A 22883-nucleotide genomic window follows, 5' to 3' on the forward strand; every position below is an offset into this window, starting at 1 on the left:
CTATTTTTCTATATAATTTTGAAGCCCATAAAAGGAGACAACCATGGATCTGAAACTCTTACAGCAAAGCATCAGAACAAATTTGCCTTCTGGAGCCAGCATTGTCCTTTTTAAAATAAATATCTGTCTGCATTTTAGCAGAAAAATGACTGCAAGATGTCACTGAGGACAGGTCTTTTTAAGGTCATGTTCTGCTTCATTATTTCGTAGTTTATTTTAACAAATCTGGCATTTTTCTATTTAAAAGGACACTGCTGTCTAACATTAACTGAAAAGTACTCTTCCCTTTTATATAATACTATACCATAAAAAATTAGGTTATATTTATAATGTACTTGCAGAATAATGAATATCAAGAGATAATTGGCTAAGGATGTTCCAATTCTCTCAGACCTGAAGAGCCCAAATTGTGAAAATTAGGAATCACAGCTCAATCTGATCCAGCTGTTGGCCTGCCTGATGCTGCTCTTTAATTAAAACATTCATTACAAAGCTAGCAAAGGGCTACAATGGCATATCATCTTAAAGCATGACTCTTCAGTCACCCTTATCTTCCTGGCTCTGTGCCAGGTAATTTTAAAGGGAGACACACGTGAATAATGTATATTTAAAACAGAATTCTTCTCATACCAGATGCCATTTCTCAGAGTTATCACTGGACTGCTGAGAATTAGTAAAATAATAACAATAATTGTCCAGCCCTAAAGAAAAAAAAAATTAATATTGTAATTTCCTGCTCCTAGGGTAAATTGCCATATTTAAAGTCAAACTCATTCTATTTGTGAGGAGAAAATTGAAAAAACAAGGTCATATATGATAAAGAACAGGATATATAAGAGGCCAGTTGCAAAGATAGGGGATATGTGTTGTTTGCCCAGGTGTTTTTTGTCTTTTTATATGTTATAACTCTGGGTGTCCTTGTTGTGGATGAAAACAATGAAAGAAACAAAAGGAAATCTCAATGAAGATTTACATTATACATACATTAATATCCTAAATACAAGAAGAAAAAAATCATACATGTTTTTCTGAATGACAGGATATCAGACAATCAAAGACATGAGAAGGGGAAAAACTACTTGTTCTTTCATGTAGACCCTGAAAAATTGCTTTCTAATGTACATTCCTGACTATTTTCAGAAACAAATTTTTGAAGTCTCATGAATTATTTTCTGTCATGGTTTCTCCCTGTAGTCTGCAGTATCCCGTCGGTGTACTTCCCTCAGTTAATGCAGCACTGAGATCCGAGTGCCATGGAATGGGGACCTGGCTCTTAGCAGTGCTATTTGGCTCAAATAATTCAGCTTTTTCTGAATATGTGGCACAGACCCACCAAAGGCTTCAATTCTGCTTTCAAAGAGATTGCTGCAGGAATCTGGAAATATGGCAACAGTGAATACTGCGATAGCAACACTGTTCTCAGAAGGAGCCACTGTTTGTTGGACACTTATGTTTTTATTAAATAACAACAGGAAACATTGATCAAGAAATTTAAGTTTTCAGAAAGTTTGGTATGTTTGAATTAGACACAAGATTTTTAGTTTTTGCTCCCAAGGCCATTGGTCATTTGGGAACTGTATGACTACTATTGTTCAGACCCTGACATCTGTGTGCCCTCATTTTCAGCCAAGGGGTAATGTGCAATACTCATTTCAGATGCACTCAGGAATTTGATGTTAGGAAAAATATAACTGTGGAAATATACACTATCCATTATTTAAGTCATCAATAGGAAGCATAACTTTGTCTCCTTGAATTCTGACACTGATGAAAATTACATCTTCTCTGACTGAATTCAGGAATCAAATGCTAATTTAATAGCAATGCCAAACCTGAAAGTTCCCAGAGTTGAAAATGCAGATTTATGTTAGCATTGGAAGTTCTCTAATAATAAATAACACTTTGGAGATGCAGATTCATATATCATTTGCTCTGGTGTAAATTAGGAGTAAATTATTGAAATCTCCATTAGACAAGAGGCCAGGTTATGACCCTGGTCCAACAGGGACCAAGTTTGATCCCACCACCAACTTTGGGATCAGTGCCCCAAAGGACATCAGTGTTTAAGGAGCATTTAAGAAAATGCATTTGGAAATGCTTGACAACATTGACTTTTGGTCAGCCCTGAGCTGGTCAGGCCTTTGGACCAGATGATCAGGACAGTGTGGTGTTGTGAGGGTCCCCAGGACGAGGTGAGAGATGAGAATCTGACTCCATGTTATCAGAAGGCTGATTTATTATGAAAGAAAGGAAGGAAGGAAGGAAGGAAGGAAGGAAGGAAGGAAGGAAGGAAGGAAGGAAGGAAGGAAGGAAGGAAGGAAGGAAGGAAGGAAGGAAGGAAGGAAGGAAGGAAGGAAGGAAGGAAGGAAGGAAGGAAGGAAGGAAGGAAGGAAGGAAGGAAGGAAGGAAGGAAGGAAGGAAGGAAGGAAGGAAGGAAGAAAGAAAGAAAGAAAGAAAGAAAGAAAGAAAGAAAGAAAGAAAGAAAGAAAGAAAGAAAGAAAGAAAGAAAGAAAGAAAGAAAGAAAGAAAGAAAGAGAGAGAAAGGATACATCAGAAGGCTAAACAAGAATGACAATGAAAACTCGTGACTGACCTCAGAGTTTGACACAGCTGGCTGGGATTGGTCATTAAGTTAAAATAATTCACATGGAACCAATCAAAGATGCACCTGTTGGTAAACAATCTCCAGACCACATTCTGAAACAATCAGATAATTATTGTTTTCATTCTTTTCTTAGGTCTCTCAGCTTCCTAGGAGAAAATCCAGGGTAAAGAGGATTTTTCAGAAAATATCATGGTGACAGGACAGGACCCTCCAAATGCAATATTCTGTTCCATAACTTCATTCCCCCTGAGCTTCAGGGGTTGAAGTGGGAAGGGAGATGACTGCTGAAATCAGTGATGAACACATTTCTCCCAACAAGGCTGTATCCCTGCACAAAATATTGTATAAGAGTGAGAATTCCTGTTGGTTCCTATGGAATGGCATCTCCTCAACGGCTCACCATACCTCTGACAGAACAGATTTATTAATCACATTAAAAGCAATTTGGCATATGAGTGAGATCAAGTCATCTATCATAGGATGTCATCTGTCAAAGGACCCAAAAAATTCAAGGGTGCTGTTGATCATTAAGAAAACCCTGAAGGTGAACAGTTTGTTATGAGGTTAATACCCTTTTTTTGCTTGTTTACAGTTTCACTTGTTTTCACATGCTAAGTCTGGAAACTTTCTGTAATTCTATGGAGATGATGGGGTCAACTTTTAAAGCTGACACACAAATCCTCTTATATCTTGCTGGGATTTCACAGTCTGTTCCATTGAGCCCAGAGTGCTTCTTTATACAAACAAACAAACCCAGAGAAAGAACTCACCTTCTATTCAGAAAATACAAAACCAACAGAGCTTAATCTGTCCTGCATTTAGATATTTTAGTGGTGTCAAGGGAAGAGTGTTTGTGTTCAGCTTTGCTGAAGAGGGAGAAATGATAAATGTTAAACAGACACTCAGTGCTTCGTGCAAGGAGATTTGGACAGAGAATGCTAATGTTGGAGTTCACAGCACTCTGGAATTCCCACCAGTGGAAGATGACAGATAAAACATGGGTAGCACTAATTTAAACCCATTAAACAGAGTCATAAACCCGTGTCATCATCTGGGAAGTTGATTGTGAAATGTGCTCAGCTTTGCAGCAGGTTAAGGATGATTGGAACTCAAAATTCAGAAGTCTCAGCTCTCTAGGTGTCTGTGAAAACTCAGCATGTATCAAAAAGTGACAATTCAGTTAATATTCAAAAATTGGTGGCACTTTTTGTGCCCAGGGTGAGCCCTTTGTATTCCTGTTACATTTCCCCTGAGTATCTTCTGAGACATTCTGGGTTTGCCCCTGGCCAAAATTACACAGAACATGCCTGGCTGTACCTCTGTGTTCCTTTTCCTGCCTGCTAACAGCCATGGGCAAACCGATTCTTTCACTTTAATGAGAAAATATCTCAGTTCTTAAGATATGAAGACAAGACATGGAGTGATTGTTTCTATGCTGACTTGTTTGAAATCTTTGTTTTTACAGAAGAGCTGCGCTGTGAGTGTAAAATGCACTTGACTCCACTTTAAACATTGTGTAAGCTTAAAGCACAAAGTAAAAGGGTTTTATGGAAAAAATGGGAAAGATTACAGCTTTGTTTAGAAAGTCAGAAACACATTTACATAAGAAACACATAAAACCAAGTATAGTGTGCATACTGATATGGTACTCTACTTATAGCTGCAAATTCAGATATTTTCTGATGTGTCTAGCAGAAACTTAAAGCTCCTGCTTGGTAGGGATTTACTACCAAATAAAAGAACAGGTTTTTTCAGGGTAATTTTCAATCTCTGAATTTCCATCCCTCAGTTTTGTTTCATAGCTTTACTTTTATCTTGTCTGCTGCAGAACATAAATTAAATTTCAGAGCATGTCTCTCATTTTTTCTATTAGTGTCAGAGACCTTTCTTACTGTATTCTGCTTTTCTGTTTTGGTTGTGCAGCATCCAACAGAATAATAATTGCAAACTCTAGAACTTATCCATAGGAGAGTCTCTTTGAGAAGCAAAGAGAGCTTAGAGCATTTCCTGTGCACTCTATTTAATTCTACTTTCAAAACAAGAAGCTGACTTGTACTTTTCCACTGTAATTCAGCATTTTCTGTGCAAATCAGTTGGTTTTGCACACTGTTCTTGCTAAGATTTTTTGGTATCATGTAAGAGTTTGTCTCTTGGATCAACAGAATCCTATATGTGATTTTACAGGTCACTTAACTCGCTTTTCTCACTTGCTTTCCACGTGTAAGGTTTTATTCACTCAGAGAGTGACACTGGGACCATCTCACCCCAGCAGAGACAAATATTCTCCATCAGTTATTTTGCCTCTGCTACAGGACACTCATGTACACACCTGAGCTTGGCACACTGCAGAGGAGCCTTCAGGCTGTTGTAGCTGATGTTTGTGAGCAGATGGATGCTTGGATGGGACCAAAATTAAATTAGTACACTACAGGTGGTGACAGTACAAATTATACCGAGCGTTATTAGTGCAGAAATCCACCGAGCACCAAAGGCAATTCAAATGGAACCCACGTTCCCAACAATGGTATGTGTAAATAACTCACAATTTGCTAAACACAGTGACTGAAGGTTGAATTTAGCACTTTTGACACCAGATATTGCTTGGACATATATTTCAGGGCTTGCACCGTAGATAACTCCCCATTCATTTTTAGAGAATCTTGTAAATCTCAGTCAAGGTCATTATGAGCTGTCCTTTATCAGTGTTTCTTCTTCCATGGTTGGGACACACTGGCCACGAGTACCTGCTGAAGGAGGAGGTCCAGAGAGGGGCACAGGTGCCTAAACCTTCATTTAAATGTCTCTATGGACAAGAAATCTGCATGGAGCTGGCTGGTGAGATGCCACAGTGTTGTTATAGGACACAAAATAAAACAACACTGGAACCTCCAAGGTAGAAGGGAAGGGAAGTTTATTTTCTGACTCCAACATTTATAGATTTTCAAAAGTGACAGTGGATTGGAGAATGAAAGTGCCACCTCTCCAATGACAGTGGACAAGACAACAGTCCATCAAATTTCTCCTCCTCCAGAGAAGAATGTAAACAATAGTTATTTACATAAAGGTACGTGAGAAAGTTCATTACAAGAATGTAAACATCAGAAGGCTTAGAAGAACTTAGAAGAACAGGGCAACACCAAAGGAGCTGTAGGAGAACTGAACCACCTGGATTTTTAGCTCCATGTTGTAGTGCTGTAGTGTTGATATCGAGGTTTTAGTGAGGAATGGCTCAAATGTGGTGTCTTGGTTTGGAAAGCCAGGAGTCTGCTAAGGAAGGCAGGAGTTTCCCCTGAAATGGAGAATGTAAACCCTCTCCACCCCTCTGAATTGCTATAAATTTTAAATTAAGGAACTCTCAGGCAAAATATATGAGAACGGGAAATAACAGTTCTTTAATAGGGAAGAAAATAAAAGGATAAAATAAACAATGTAGTACACTAGAACAACACTGACAGAGTCAGAACCCAACCTGACACCCTGTGGGTCAGGGTGTTGGCAGCAGTCCCATTGGAAATGTGGCTGCAGCCCTCCTGCAGTGTCAGGAGAGGTTCTGTTGGAGCAGGGATCTGTGGAAAGGTGTATTCTTCCTCTGAAGATCCAGTGGAAGAGGCAGCTGCTGTTCCTCTGGGGAATCTAGAGGAGAAAGCTCTGATGGTGTTCCAGAATCTCCAGATTATATCCAGGTAGGAATGCTTGGCTCCTCCCCCTGGGTTCACATCTCCCAATGGGATGCTGTAATTCTTATCAGCCATGCAGTGACATTCAATAGTCTGTTATCAGCAGATGTCCCCTCCCAGGGGAGGAGTGATTGTCATCACTCAAAAAGAGAGATAAGGCAAACTGCCCACTTGACAAAAGATAATCTGCCATATAGACGGTAATAGAAAATGCTAATAAATCTAGCCATGAATGAAGAGAACTGGCACCAGGAAGGTGAGACTGAGGGACAAACGGACGGAAATACACTGGAGCTTCCTGCTGGGATATATTGCTCTGAGGGAAGCAGAGCACAATTTGTCTGAGGGGTTGCACTGTGAACTCGGTGGGGATAAGACATCAAAACTGAATTCACATAATTTTTCTCCCAGTGAACCCTTTCTATGTGGTAGAGGTGAGGCAAATTTGTGTTTTCCATTAGTTCAAGTCACGTAGGATCATGTACATAGGAATGACCTTCAGGTAAAATATTCTCTTTCCAGTCATGAGGGAACACAATCTGCTAAGATGAAAAACACTGCAGGAAGAAAACCTGAGCAGGATAAATTTTGAGCGCTGTGTCTTTTTTATCCAAGAACATTTGTTCCTGCTTTTGGAGCTTCTGCACTGAGGGCATATGCAGAAGACCCCTCATCGAGTCAGAAACTCTGATAAAGTGATTTTCCTCTACATGGGCCATCCCTGCTCAACTTTTAGATAAATTTCTTCAATAAATGTGATTTAGATCCACACATTTAAGAGAACATAGCAGTAAAAAGACCTAGGAAGAGGGGTCTCTGTGTCTGTGCCTGCTGAGGTTGGGCAGGCAAGAAGTTGAATACTTGATGAAACACTGTCCTAGTCCAGAATTATGTTTTCTGTTTGATTGGTTGTTTTGTTATTTTTCTTTGGGTGTTTTTGGTGGTTTTTCTTGCTGCTTTTTGTTGGTAATTTCTTAATTTTTTAAAATTTTGTTTGTTTGTTTGTTTTCTTTATTGGGTTTTTTTTCTTTAAGTATTTTTGGGTTTCTTTTGTTTGTTGTTTTTTGTTTGGTGGTGGTTTTTATTGGTTTGGTTTGGTTTGGTTTTGGTTGGTTTTTGTTTTTTGGTTTGGTTTGTTTTTTTCTAATTCAATGAACCATAGCCTGTATAAATTCTTGTATAATCATTCCTGTGTGGAAGTAACCTCTTGGTTTGGTGAAACAAGAACACCAAAAAATGGATGAGGCTCAAAATGATTAAGTTGTGGTATCATTTTATGCTTCATGTTTCTTAGGGAGGGACCTCCAGCTGTGAAAGACTGATTTACACAAGGATAAAATTCTGATTTAGGACGAACCTGCTTGGGCAGGGAGGTTGGATCAGATGGGTCTCTGTGGTCCCTTCCATCCTGACCCATCCTCTGATCCTGTGGAATTCTGTAACTTAAAATTAGGGGGGGAAGTGAACCAGTATAAATATTTTACAAACTCACTTTCAAATTGTTTTTATTCACTCCCTCACAACCCTTTTTATTTTAAAACCATATCTTTAAAAGCAATTTAGACAGGAAATAAAACCTGTAGCAAACATCTCCTCATATCATCACTTAGAAATTCTTCCTGATAAACAACAATTGTGGTGCCATATTTTAATATCAAAATACCTTCATAGGAATATTATCACTGTCTTTTATCATCTAAATAATTTAGCTGCATCCCATGCAGATAATCCTTTAGTAATTTGAAATGCTCTCTTCCAATGTGTTTTTCCTCTGTGAATTTTTATTTGTATGTTGGGTTTTGGTGGGTTTTTTGTTCCTTTTAAGGGTTTCATGGCATTTTAAATGCAAGATTTTCATTGAAATCTTTCTAATAGCTTCTGCTGAAGAGTGAGGACAGCTGCATTAGGCTGATGGGAGCTCCATTCCTTTCAATGGAAGCTCTTGCTCTTTTAAAGTCAAAGTTACTATTTCAAGTCCAGTCTTTCTGACCACTACATTTGAGCAGAATGGGATTTTGGTGAAGGCCTGAAAGAAACCATGGGCACAGAGAATTTAGGAGATCATTATAATCCTACCAAAACTAGAATTTTTACATTAGTTACCCTGCATATTCCTCCACTCCTTTGTATCTGGCTTTTTCATTCCGTAGGTGACTGGGCAGAGGGAAAATCTCCTTAAGGCCATGTTGCTACTAAAATTTGCTGTTTCCAAGAAGGTCCATAAAATAAAGCCGAAAACTGCTCTGTGCACCACCAAAGAAGGAATGTGGGATTGATAATGATTCCCTGGGTCATCATATACAATCCTTTCCTTTCAAACTCAATTAACCATGTCTCTAAAGACCTTTTATCAAAATACAGGTTGAGAGAAAAGAACTTGGTGATCAGAGAAAGAGACAGCATTGCTGGTAACAGTAATTTCTATATTTTTTAAGTGTTAGTTATTGGCAGCTGACAACATTTGGTGGTGGTGGTGGCTCTGGCCATCAGATTGGGGATACCTTGTTGCCCAGTACAAAGGTTCAAACCAAATGAGACCAACCAGACCCTGAGCATGTTAGAAATAAAACCACCACCAAAAACATCCCATGTGTATCATAACAAAATCAACTGTCAAGATGCCTCATTCAACTTTTAATAGGCAGAACAGAGCTTAGCAATTAATGTCACTATCTGTTATTTTCTTTGTAAATTATGTGTGTGTTTTTTTTTTTTTTTCTCCAAATAATCCCTCCTATGCACTAATCTATTTCAGTAATAATAAATCCCTTCCTATTGGGATAAAGTTCAATTCAATTCCTTTGAGTGTGAAGAAATGCCATGAATGTGCCCTGCATCCCAGCAGAAAAGCAAGTCAAGATGCTTCCATTAGGAGTTCTCATAAAGCCATAGTTGGGCTTGTAAATGGAGCTGGTGCCCTTCATGGAAAAGACATGAGAGGCTCTGACAAGGGACATGTTCCCCTGGATTAAATTAGTTCACTGAAGTGTCGTTCAATTTCTTACTTTAAGCTGTCTCTTCTATCAATATGCATCTCCAAATGGAAAGCCACCTTTTTTTTCTCTTCCTGATGAAATAAATAGAAATTTTGCTGTTCTATTCCATAATACAAATGTGGTTTTTATTTGTCTATGGAATGCCTTGCTATGTGGAGACAGGGCAGAGCTCAGCTAAGAAGTCATCATGTACAAAGGTACAGAGTGCACTGCGCTCAATGAAAATGTTTCAAATTCAGTATTTGCAGTTTTAAGATTTAAAAAAACCTCCTTACTGTTTTGTTCCTCCTTGCTTTTCCTTCATCCTTCAAAAAGGATGTGTTCTAACGACCCTGCCTCTTGAGAGGCCAGATTTTCATTTGGATAAGTGAGCATGCATGGTTTAAGACACAGCCAATTGCCTCTAGATTGGCTTGTTCAAAATCTGTCAAGATCAAGTTCCTGATTAACATGGGATGTAAATCTAAAAATGGATAATTTTAACCCATGATGATTGAGCTTAAGAACACAATCAGAACATGTTCTGTGCCTATTTCATCTCAGTACAGGGTGGAATCTGAATTGAATGGCTGTTAAATTTTTTAGAGAAAGTGGAAAAAGTGCAGCAAATCAGAAGGAACAATCAAAGTGAGGATTTCATTTATTTCTGAACAAAAGTAGGAATATCTATTATCTCCCACTTGTATTTAAATTCCATCTATATTAGATCTTCACCGAGTTGCCAGAGGATCACTGTATTTTATACTTTAAAACTGGCAGATTTTGACAATGTTCCTATACTTGAAAGTGCAGTTTTGCTCTGCATACACTGCCTCAGACCTCAGATGATTTTAGAAAGTGAAACTGCAGCAAACTGCATGTCAGTTTTCTCCATAAATGTCTCACAGGGCCTGCCTATTTCAGAAAACCCATCTCTCTGTGGGATAATTTGGCAATCAGCTCGTTATGAAACCTCTCGTGGTTTTGAGCACAAGGAGTTAAACGGTGAGACAAAATGCACATCTCTGCAGCAATCCAAGAGCTCTTATTTCATCTTATTGGCACTCAGATTTTTGTCTGAGGAACAGGAGGGGTTTGGCTTTTGAAAACTGAATGTGTGGTCACAATAGGTGTATCCTCTCAGCATTCTATCAGGATGGTCCTTTCTTACTGCCTTTGTCCATTTTCTGCAGGTTTGGACATAGATCATGCACTGAAAGCCTCTGGCGGGCATTTTTGTAGTTTGCCCTGATTAGTTTCTCATATTCTCTTAGATTTCTCAGATCAGCAAGCCTTGTGATAATTATTAAAGCTCACATTGTGTGTAGGACTGATTTTTCCACGCAGTTATTCTAGTGCTAAAGATTATATAAAAAAATGCTTGCAAAATGAAGTAATTGTGTTCTTGTGCTGAGGAGCCCAGAAGTGGATTGTGTGACCTGAGCCATGCAAATGCTGTCCCTGTGATGTGTGGTCACAGTAGGTGCATCCTCTCAGCATTCTCTCAGGATGGTCCTTTCTTATTGACTTCATCAATTTTCTGCAGGTTTGGATGTAGATCATGCACTGAAAGCCTCTGGCAGGCATTTCCTTAGTGTTCTATTCAGATCAGCAAGCCTTGTGATCATTATTAAGGCTCACGTTGTGTCCACCACTGGTTTTTGCACACAGTTATTCTAGTGCTAAGATTATATATAAAAATACTTGCAAAATGAAGTAATTTTTCTTTGTGCTGAGTAGCCCAGAAGTGGATTGTGTGACCTGAGGCATACAAATGCTGTCCAGCCCAAAGGAGGAGCAGAACCACAGAATGGTTTAAGTTGGAAGGGACCTCAAAGACCACCTTGTTCCAACCCCCTGCTCTGAGCAGGGACACCTCCCACTATCCCAGCTTGCACCAGGTGCTTTATTCTGCTGCCCAGGCTGGTCTAATCTGCTGCTCTGAAAGTGGGAGATGGGACCAGAGGGGATGTATTGTATTTGTGGGGTGCCCTGACGAAGGTAGGAATGATGAATCTGACTCCATGTTCTCAGAAGGCTAATTTATTACTTTATTATATATCATATTATTATATTATATTACTATTATTATATTACATTACTTTATTATACATTATATTATTATTATTACTTTATTATATATTATATAAAATGATATTATACTATACTATACTATGCTAAAGAATACAGAAAGGATACAGATAGAAGGCTAAAAAGGTAATAATGAAAACTCCTGACTCTTTCCAGAGTCCTGACACAGCTTGGCCCTGATTGGCCAAAGAGTGAAAACAACTCCCAGCAGAATCCAATGGAACAATCACCTGTGGGTGAACAATCTGCAAACACATTCCACATGAGCACAACACAGGAGAAGCAAATGAGATAAGAATTGTTTTCCTTTTCTCTGAGGCATCTCAGCTTCCCAGGAGAAAAATCCCAGGTGAAGGAATTTTTTCAGAGAATGTGAATGCCACAGGCATGGCTAAAACCAGCATTACTTAAGCACTGTAAATTCATGGCAAAAAACTCAGTTAAACCTCCTCACACACATTTCTCCCTCTCTTCAAGCACAGCCCCAGTTGTAACCCAGTTCAACTCAACAGCTCACAGGTGTTCAGTGGAACTGATTATACACAAACCCACTTTTCACTTCTGGCTTCCTTAGTATTTTCATTGCTATTTAAGTTTCATGCAGTATGAAAGAACATTAAAAAAAATAGAAAAAATCCCATGGACTAAAGGGTGAAGTGCAAATGAACAAACAACGCCAGATAGAGCTTGGGGTTAATTTTAAGGCATCTCTGCAAATTACCCTATAACTCCTGCTGCACTACCCTACAACTCTTAACATTTACAAAATCTCATATTATTTATCCAGCTTGAAGATTGACTTAAGAAGAACATGTATTTAGCAAAAGACCCACAAAATTTGCTGAAATTATAAATAAATATATATACACTTTCTGGTAATTCAAAATATCTGTTTGTCAAACAGTAACTTTGTCCTGATCTGGCTGTGCCAGAGCCATGGCAGGGGCTCCAGTCCCTTTCCTGTCAATCCACTCTCCCATTCTCTTACTTATTGAAGGAAACCCAAACTGTTCTGTGGATGCTTCTTTACTTGAAGCTTTTATTGCTCAGCTGGCTGCATGCATTTATCAGAGAGCTGCTTGCTCCCTGAATATTTAACTTCATACATTGTATTTTTCCCCTCACATGGATGTGGAATAGGTTTTTTTTAACCTCCATATTATTCTGGAGAACTTTTCCCTCCATCTTATCTTAGGAGCCAATACACTTGGGCATTCATTATCCTGTTCCAGTCAGTGGAAGGAGATAATCAATTACCCTGCTGTGGATGAAACCTAAATATTAATTTTTAAATATTAATTTTTAAAAATCCATTTTCAGGGATGCCCTTCACCTCATTTTAGACTTTAGAAATTTTGTTATCTAGAAAAATATTTACTTCTTGGATGATTTTTTCTATGTAGCCTAGGCATTTGTTTCCAAATGACTGAATTTCCCTGTTTGTAAGAAGGAGCCCATAATTGTGTGGTTTGTACTAGATGTCTTTTTGACAGACCTAGATGGAACCCAGGACTTTGAGATAATATTTTCTCATTTAACCTCGAGTTTTTGGAGTCATTACAGGATTCTCTCTCTGGGAGAAATGATTCAGTCAATGCAGAAAGGTCAGTCTAGATGATCATGAGAGCACAGTTACCTTCTTTATTTTTAAATTTTATGAAGATATAGAATTTTCTGCCCTTTGCCTCTCAATAGCCATTGAATCACTGATTGTAATTATAAAAGTAAAGAGAATTTATGGACTTTATCATCCAAGTTATTTTTTTGTACATTAAGAGTTTAGATACTCCACAGTGAGAACCTTGATGTGGTAGCAGAACACAAAATAAGCACAGATGACAGCAGATGAAGAATACAAAACTTCCAGCATTTTGTTTCTGTATATAATTTTGATGCAGGTTTGTAAATCAAATGTTTTCATGACAACTCTGGCTCTACTTTCATTTCTTACTGTTCCCATTGTCACATTGAGTGCTGTGCTATTTATCTTCCTTCCTTTCCTTCCAAAGAATGAAAATTGTGCTTTTGAATTTCTGAAAAGATGCACTTTTATTGCACAAATATGTTAGGCTCACTGGGAAGAGAATGGGGGAAGGAGAGTAACAAATTAGGACAACATTTTAGAATAGATTTTCAGATCTAGGTGCTGTTTTTTGGCAGCATAGACATTTGACATGGATCTTTCTTTTGAAGAAAACAGTGCTTTTTGTTGTTGATGTGCGCCTAGATAACAAACCAGAACTGGTTATAAATTCTACATTCATAAGAATCCCAAAAAATAACACAAAGCCTTTTTAAAAATTGATGCACTCACTTCAGACATTGAGCATTCCCAGCAGGTGATGGGAGGGGATTCTTGGAGGGATGGGGAGGTGCACCTGGATTTCCGTGTCCGTGCTGGACTTCCCAGTACAAGAGAGACAAAACATACTGGAGTGAATCCAAGGAAGATCCTCAGGGATGATTAAAGGATGGTTAAATCTCACCACACAGAAAAACCTACCAAAACTTTCACTGGGGAAATAATCTAAAAGACTGAAACATCATGCTCAGATTTGTTTCTCATGATGAATAAATGTTCTACTGCCTTTGCAGGACTTCCAAACAAACCCATTCTTTCATCAGATGCGTAGCTGCCACTGGATTTGGAACGAAAATACCCATTTTTGTAGAAAATATATCAGTCCCTGCAAGTTTACTTGCTGCAGGGGAGGGAAGCAGCCCTGCTCAGTAGCTGAAGGCATGGCCAGCAGGCATCACTGTTTAAATAATTGTAGCCTTGAGCCTCGTTTTGCATAAGCTGAGCAATTACCCTTCCTTCTGCTTTCTGCAGGCTCAGAGGAGCCTAAACAGTGGTGACAGATTTTTTTGCAAGGTGATCCTGTTGTTTTTTGGTTGGTTTCCTTTTTTTTTTTTTTTTTTAATAACATTGTGTGGAGGGCAGAAGTTATAGCTCTGCAAACTCCCTCCATAAAGGCCAGATGTTGGATCTATAACTTGTGCTAAATACTTAAAATCTATTTGGATTTTGTTCTCCAGGTAGAAATAAAACAGCAACAAATTTGATCATGGAACTGATGCAGAAATTTCCATTGAGGATAGGAGTTTTGCAACCATAAAGATGAGCATAATCAAGAAATTCAGTGATGAGGGTCACTGATGCAGACGAGCAGGGAAATTCTCAGGTATCAATTTGAAAAGGAGTTTTCCCGTATTTTCATCTAAGTTCAACCCCTTCCTGATGGATGTAAATCAGTAAATGGACATGCTGGATTTGTAAAATCCCTCCCTGTAGAACTTCAATTGCTCCCTTTGGAATTCTGCAACTCATTCTGATCTCTCACACAGACTCTGATGCTTTTGGCCATTTGCTTCTTTCCTTTTTTTACACCTTTTTCAGTTTTACTTCATGGTTTTTGATGTAAAAAGGGGTGGTACTCAAGATGTGACCACTCTCAGAAGATGCACCATGGCTTTAAGTATTTCCCCTTTGGTTTTCTATTTCTCTCCCAATAACCCAGCATTATTTTGCTTTTTGGCTTACTTCTACTTATTAATACTTTTTCAGAGTTATATCAAGAGATTCTGAGATTCTTCTCCAATGCTCCTATCAACATCTAACATAATTTTTTATTTTCTTGTCACTAATACCCACAACCTCTTTCAGCTGGTGTTACAGCCAAGTCTCTCTTTACTTCTTTGGGTAAATTTGAAAAATCACTAACATTTCTCAGCTCACTCTCTGTATCTTTTCTATATTACATATGTTGGCAACATATGTTGTAACAGTTTTAATTATTTCCTACCTTTCCCCTACTTGTTTATCACTAGTTAATCCATAGGACAACTTCTCTTTTTATCCTATGACAACGAAATTTCTTTTGAAGGGAAGTGTTTTCAAAAGCTCTTTGAAAATCCAGGTTTAGTATTTATATATGAGTTTAAGAAGTGTACTCTTAAAGGACATGTTTTTCATTTTTCATGTATTTTTTTTGTCTGTGATTACTTCTTTATTCTTTCTTCGACTTTTTGATAATATTTCTATGAATCTTCATGAAAATTACGTCTGAGGAATAAAATTTCATTAATATTCTACGCAAAACAGCAAAGTAATTAATTATATTTCAAGAGAGTTTCATGGGAACCATTCTTGTGATCTTAATCATATCTTTATTAAACCAATGGTTAGACTACTTTCTCTAATTTTTATGTAATATTCCATCAAAATTTAAGAAGACAATTCCTGGGTGTTTAATGAACTACTTCATAATTATTTTTATGGTTTTTTTAAACTCCACAGAAGTTCACTTCTATGTTTATATAGAAATATACCTTTACAACATGCCTTATTTGAAGCATTCATAAGAACATAACTGCTCACATTTCAGTAAAAGTCCTAATCTTTAATATAAATTACTCTCTACCCCTCAATCTTTATCTTTACCACAGATTCATGGAATGGTTTGGGTTTGAAGGGATCTGAATGTGGTTTCCAATCTTGCTTACCTGCTTGTGTTGCTGGCCTGAGGTGTATCCAGGGATGGAGAGCAGACACCGATGGGTCGATTTCCAAAAGGCAAACTCTCTCCATCCCTCAGCTGAATTCTCAGCAGCTCTGTTGCCAGATGCTGCCTGGGGATGTTGGGCTTCGGAGGGAAAATATTATCAAAAAAATCAAAGAATAAAAATGTGAACATTTTTCTCCATTGATTCTGAAACAGCACTTTTGTGGCTTTTTTCCCACTGGGAACCGGGCAGAATGGGGTTGGGAAAATGCTTTGCATACTGTGTTAAATTGGCTTTCTGGGGCAATGGCAGCTGGGACCTGCAGAGGAAAAGTAAAGCTGTCTAGACTTCTTTTTTATGGTGGCAGAGCAAATCCCTGATCAGTGGGACCAAAGAAAAAGATTTTTTTCTTTTTTTCTTTCTTTTTTTTTTTTTTTTAAAGAATCTTGATAGATGACAAGAAGTTGCTTTGTCTGCCCGTTACCAAAATGGTCCCCAATGAGATCTTACCAGGATATAGCTCATCTATTTGATGATCTTGGAGGTCTTTTCCAAGCTTAACGATTCTATGATTCTATGCTGAAAAACAACCAAGGAACAATTTTTTTCCTCATCTCTCCCACAGACAAATATATGAAATAAATGCTGTCAGCAGCAGAGAGGTTAGTGCTGTCCTCAGGTTCCTCCCTCATTTGTGCTCTGTTGAATTCCTGTAATTTCACTTGTGTTCAAGCTTCCCCTCTGAAATATTTCCCCCGAAGAGTTTTACCTGCTGCTAAAAGGCCAAGCTTTGTGTTGGATGAAATGTCTACATAAATGACCTCAAAACACACACATTGAATGGTGTGATAAAATGCTATAAAATACAACCCACACGGGGACATGATGCAGCAGCCTGAAATACACTTTATCCCATGCAAAGATAAAATCCCATGGATGACATCTCACACAGTTCTGTGATGCTTTGAACAGCATTTCAAAGAGAAATTCCATGAAACCTCAAGCAAAACACTGATCAAATGACAAGGGATACTAATGGTGTCTAGTTTTTGCAGTATTGCAGTAGGAGTGTTGCTGGTTAAATTTTAGCACTGGAATTTGCAGGGACAGTGGGGAACGGAGCAGCAGAACCACAGAATGGTCTGGATGGGAAAGGACCTTTTTTTTCCCCACATTTTATCACAGCAAAGTTTACTTAGCATAAGATAGATTTTTAGCTGAAGCCATTGAAGCTAGGTTCTGGTCTTATGAGTTTTGAGAACCATTGTTTCCATAAATCCACCCATACAGATGGAAGTACAATGCAGAACAAAAATTCCATTTTTCTTCTTCTCCAGGGCTCTAACAGAGCCTTATTCCTGAAGGCAATGAAGTTTTGTTCATTAACAGCTTCTCATATCCCACCTAACAGCCTGAGAAAGCACCTGAGGAAGTCTAGGAAATATCGCAGGAGCACTGATCAAATGACAAGGGATGTTAATTTGGATGGTGTCTGGTTTTTGCAGTATTGCAACAGGAGAGTTTCTGGTTAAATTTTATCTGGAATTTGCAGGGACAGCGGGGGACTGGGCAGCAGAACCACAGAATGGTCTGGATGGGAAGAGACCTTTTTTCCCACATTTTATCACAGCAAGGTTTACCTGGCATAAGGCAGATTTTTAGCTGAAACCATTGGAGTTAAGTTCTGGTCCTATGAGCTTTGAGAACCATTGTTTCCATAAACTCATCCATATGGATGGAAGTATAACGAAGAACAAAAATTTCATTTTTCTTCTTCTCCAGGGCTCTAACAGAGCCTTATTCCTGAGGGCAATGAAGTTTTGTTCATTAACAACTTCTCATATCCCACATAATAGCCTGATAAAGAACCTCAGGAAGCCCAGGAAATATCACATGGTGCTTGAAGCTGATATTTCCACAATGCTATTGAGCTCCTGGCTGACTTACCCACTGACAAGAGGAACTCTTCAGACTGAATGAACATCAGAATCGACTTCAGGGTGATCTGAAGAGCTCTCTAACCCATCTGAGAGCACTTCCAGGAGACACTGCATGTAGTAATCACCCAGCCCACACGTTGCTCCCACACAGACATTCGTGGATCCAGGCATTTCAAACAGCAAGTTGGAATCCTGCTACTAAATTTCATAAAGCTGTCAAACAACTCTGCTGCCTGAAAAGAGGTTTCATTCCAGAGAGACACTGTGTCCATCTAAGAGGAGTTGGCAAATATGACACTGGTGTTTTGTAGGACTTTTCTCAGCATTTGATTGAAATTCCTAAAGATTAAAGAGTAATCCTTGTGCCAAATTCTGTTGCCCACTGAAGACTTTGCAGGGAGTCTGAGGTTTCCAAGTGGAGCTGAGAGTATTCCTCTGTCTTTCTGGAGTGGTACCTGATGCTACTAAGCACTTTAATTTAAATTGCTGTTTACTGAACCATTGTGACACTTTGTTGAGCTAAGTTTAGCTTTTAATAATCCCAAATCCTGATTTCTGAAAATTTCATGCAGATCCAGGGAAAACAAGGTATTGTGAGCGTGTCTAGAGCAACAAGACAATCACTGTCACTTTCATAGTATTCACAGAATGCATACACCTTGCTAAACAATGTAGTTATTACTCCCATTTTTTAAGTAGTAATATATAAAGTCTATCTATAGCTATTGCTTTTTGAACGAAGAGTTTTTTGAAGTAGAACAGGTTTTTTTCCCCCCTTAAGTTACTCAAAACAGACAAGGGTGAAAATAAAATAAAAAAAAAAAAATCCACACCTCCTGAGATCTAGACAGCAGGAATTTATAAAACATGAACATGCCATCCACTGTGAAGCTAAGAGGGAGAGGTGTGTTTAATCTTGGAACTGATTATTAACTCAGTGTCTGTCCTTTTTGCTAGTCATACCTAATCAAAAATAGCTCCCTAGCCCCCAATTCGTGCACTGACAGCTCACACCACTGTATTTTAGCACATGCTACTGCGGTTTTTCACATGAAAGATTCCCAAGATGTGCTTAAGGTGAAGCATCTTAGTTTCTGTGTCAGGATGTCACGGCAGCAGTGGCTGCTCAGATCTGCTCCTGTTTAGCTTTCATTACCCACCATCCCAGACTCTCTCCTTCAACACGAGCAGCAGAATTTAATTTGAAGCAGGCTGGTGAGACAGACAGATTCTGGCATTCTTGGAATGGATATTTATAGCCTTCCACTAGGCTGTGAGTCACTCCTGCAAAGCAGAGATCTCTGGTTTGGAATAACAGTCCCTCAGCAGAGGGAGGGAAGTGCCAGATTTGGGGAGAGGGATGGGATGGGATGGGATGGGATGGGATGGGATGGGATGGGATGGGATGGGATGGGATGGGATGGGATGGGACGGGACGGGACGGGACGGGACGGGACGGGATGGATGGGATGGGATGGGATGGGATGGGATGGGATGGGATGGGATGGGATGGGATGGTGTCATCTCATGGCTCATGGGCCAGTGCTGCTCACAGTCACAGGGCTGGCAGAGATTCTGCATTTAAGGAAAAGAAAAGCCACTGAGAGGCATTAAAATACTTCTTTCAGGACAGATTTGCTTACTATCAGTGCCCATAAGCCCATGGAAGTTGGGTGTTGTTTCCAGAGGGTGTCCTGGAGGCTGAGGAAACTTAACCAACTTCATGGAAGTGTCCATATTTGTAAAGGTTCTAATGGGTTTCAAAGCCAATTCATCCTGGTTGTGTTTAAAATTCATCATAAATGTCCTTCTTATTCCTCCTCATCTCTCTGACAAGGACTCCTCTGCCTTAGTGCTCTTCTCAATGGGATGTTTGAAGTATTTCTTATATTTTATCATGGAAACTTGATGTTTTATCATGAAACTTACTCCATTCCTGTTAGATGAAGCTCCATTCCTGTTAGTTATAAAAACCTACACTTTTTCTCCTGCTTATAGGGTCTGGGAAGAGGAGGAATCATCAGCCTGGTAGTCATGAAGCTGGAATAGAACCATATTTCAAATTCTCTACCAGAGAATTTCCCCAGAGACTGTGGCCTGGGGGTACAGAGAAACACAGCTGGGGTGACCTATGTGCTGTGTCTTGGTAAAGGAATTTTCCTGCATCTCCCCAGTGTCTGACACTCAATCATGTAACTGCAAAATTCCCCAGCTTCAAGCTCAATTTTGGCCTGAGTCCTTCCAGAAATTTCACAAATTCCTCTGGCAGAGGCAGGAACATGATTATGAACTTGGAGAAAAAGCTTTCTTCAGCTTCCAGATGAAAATCCGCCTTCTAAATTGAGATCACCACATCACCTAAATGGAGCCAGGATCACAGAGTGAAATGTAACACAAAAACAGATAACTAACCAATATACATTTCTCTCAGGTAAGCCCTTTTATTGTGTAGTTTATTTTCTGCATGCAGAAAATGTAAATACACAAATTAAATAATAAAATGTTCAAAGAATATATTTCTTTTGTACTATTCTTCAAAAAACCCAGAAGTCATTCAAATAATACTAATACTAATATTAATACTAAGTATTAGTATTAATATTAGTATTAGTATTAGTATTAGTATTAGTATTATTAGTATATATAGTCTCTCAAATTAATGTCTAGAAAAATAAATCTGATAAAAGAGTAAGCCACACACTTGCTATCTAAACAATTGCAGTGCAACAGTTAAAGAACAAGGAACATAAGCAGTGTTTTCTTCTTTCTTTCATAGCTATGGAACAGAAAATAAACCACCATAAATGTAACTTGAATTTAATAAGCTCTTGCTTAATTTATTGGATTAATTTAAAAATACACCTCATAATGACTTTAGCCTCTGAGAAGTTTCAGAAGCTTTTAATGCTTCAAAGGCCAGATGCTGCAGAGTGTGCTGTATGTTCAGGCATAGTGGGTCTCACCAGATGAAGAAATAACATCCTTAAAAGGGTTTTGTGCCTCAGAAATGCTCACACGGGTAATTTGCCTGACATTTTAAAAATTTAATTTAGGGTTCTTAAGAAAGAGACATAATCATCAAAAGCAGCTCACTTTCCATCCACAGAAATTCCTTAATGGTTCGAAATATGTGCATGCTCTGAAAAATTACTTGACTCACAACCATGAACTTTTAACACAATTAATTTAATTTGTAAATTGAACAATATGCATCATTAATGACTCACAATTTCCAATTTGCTGAACGGTTTCTGCCTCATCTCTCAGGCATTTCGGTCAAGCCATTTTCTGCAGCTTTATGTTGCCTTTAGGTTGTGTGCAACTTTCCCACCTTAACTCTGTTCTGTCCAGTTTGGAATTTGATTCTGAACACGGTTGGTGAAGAGAAAGGACTTTTTAAGAGCTGTTCACACAGCATGAGGAGTTCTGCCTTCTTCTCCCTCCTTGCAGATGATGGGTGGAGTAAGATCTTAACTGGAAAATTGTTCCTGGGATTCAGCATCCAACTGTTTAAAGGTATTTGTAAGCAAAGTAGGTACCTACATAAAGCACACCAAATTTTAACCAAAATCTTCATGTTTGTATAATGCATACAGATTGGTGGCCTGCTCCATCCCTGATTTATCATGTTTGAATGACACCTCACAATCAGAGAACCACAGAATCACTGAGTGTGACAGTGGCCACCAGGGGTCTGAGGATGAGGGAAGAGACGAAGATCTGACTCCATGTTTCAGAAGGCTTGATTTATTATTTTATGATATATATTACATTAAAACTATACTAAAAGAATAGAAGAAAAGGTTTCATCTCAGAAGGCTGGCTAAGAATAGAATAGAATAGAAAGGAATGAATAACAAAGGTTTGTGGCTCGGGCAAAAAGTCTGAGCCAGCTGACTGTGATTGGCCATTAATTACAAACAACCACATGAGACCAATCACAGATGTACCTGTTGCATCCCACAGCAGCAGATAATCATTGTTTACATTTTGTTCCTGAGGCCTCACAACTTCTCAGGAGGAAAAATCCTAAGGAAAGGATTTTCCATAAAAAGATGCCTGTGACAACTGAGGTTGGAAATACAGCTCCAAGATCATTAATTCCAACCATTCCCCCAGCACCGCCAATCCCACCACTGTCCCATGTCCCCAAATGCCACTTCCACATGGCTTTCAAATCCCTCCAGGGATGCTGACTCCATTTCTTCCCTGGGCAACTTTTCCCAGTGCTTGACAAGCATTTCTGTGAAGACTTTTTCCCCAATATCCAATCTAAACCTCTCCTGGAGTAGGTTAAAGCAGTTTCCTCTTGTTACCTGGGAGAAAAGCCCTACTTGGCTACAACCTCCTTTCAGGGAATTGTAAAGAGCAATAAAGTCTCCTCTGAGCCTCCTTTTATTCAGGCTACACACCTCCAGCTCCCTCAGCAGGAAGTAAAAGAGAGCAGTGAGATTTTAACAGCCTGATAGTACAAAGAGTCCATGAAAACAAGGGGATTTCTAAGAAGAATTTCACCTCAAGAATGATTTCTAAGGCATTAGTCAATATTTCCTAAATCTGTGAGGCATTTCTGTCAGGTAGGAAAGGCAGGTGGAGGAGTTTTTGGTATGATCATGCTGTAATGAACTTCTTTGGGGATTTTCTTCCTCAAGGGTTGTGCCACATAATGAGAATAATAAAACTGCCTCTTGGAAAAATGAAATAGCACTAGGACAATCAATTCTTGCTACTTTCCATTTGAAGTTTTGGCTGGGAGGGGATGTTCTTTGAACGTACCATGGTTTGGGACGTTTCAACAAGCTGAGGCAGGTGGTTTGATGTGCCTGGGAGACTGTGATAGCTGAGATCCCTTATTTATGAGGCAGCTTGTGTTGAAAGCCATGTGGCCACCCTGAAACCCAGGAGAAGGTGAACAGAAGAGGTTTCCATTCAACATTGATGCAAAGAATACTGGATCAAATAATTCAGCTCTTCAACATTTCAGGATGATGGACCAACATGATAAATTATTTCCCCAGAGTTTTAAAAACTTTATTTTTCTTTCCATAGGTCTCTGAACTAATACATATAAATAGTGTAGCTATCAGTA

This window comes from Melospiza georgiana, chromosome 5, assembly GCF_028018845.1.
Source record: "Melospiza georgiana isolate bMelGeo1 chromosome 5, bMelGeo1.pri, whole genome shotgun sequence".
Lineage (NCBI taxonomy): Eukaryota > Metazoa > Chordata > Aves > Passeriformes > Passerellidae > Melospiza > Melospiza georgiana.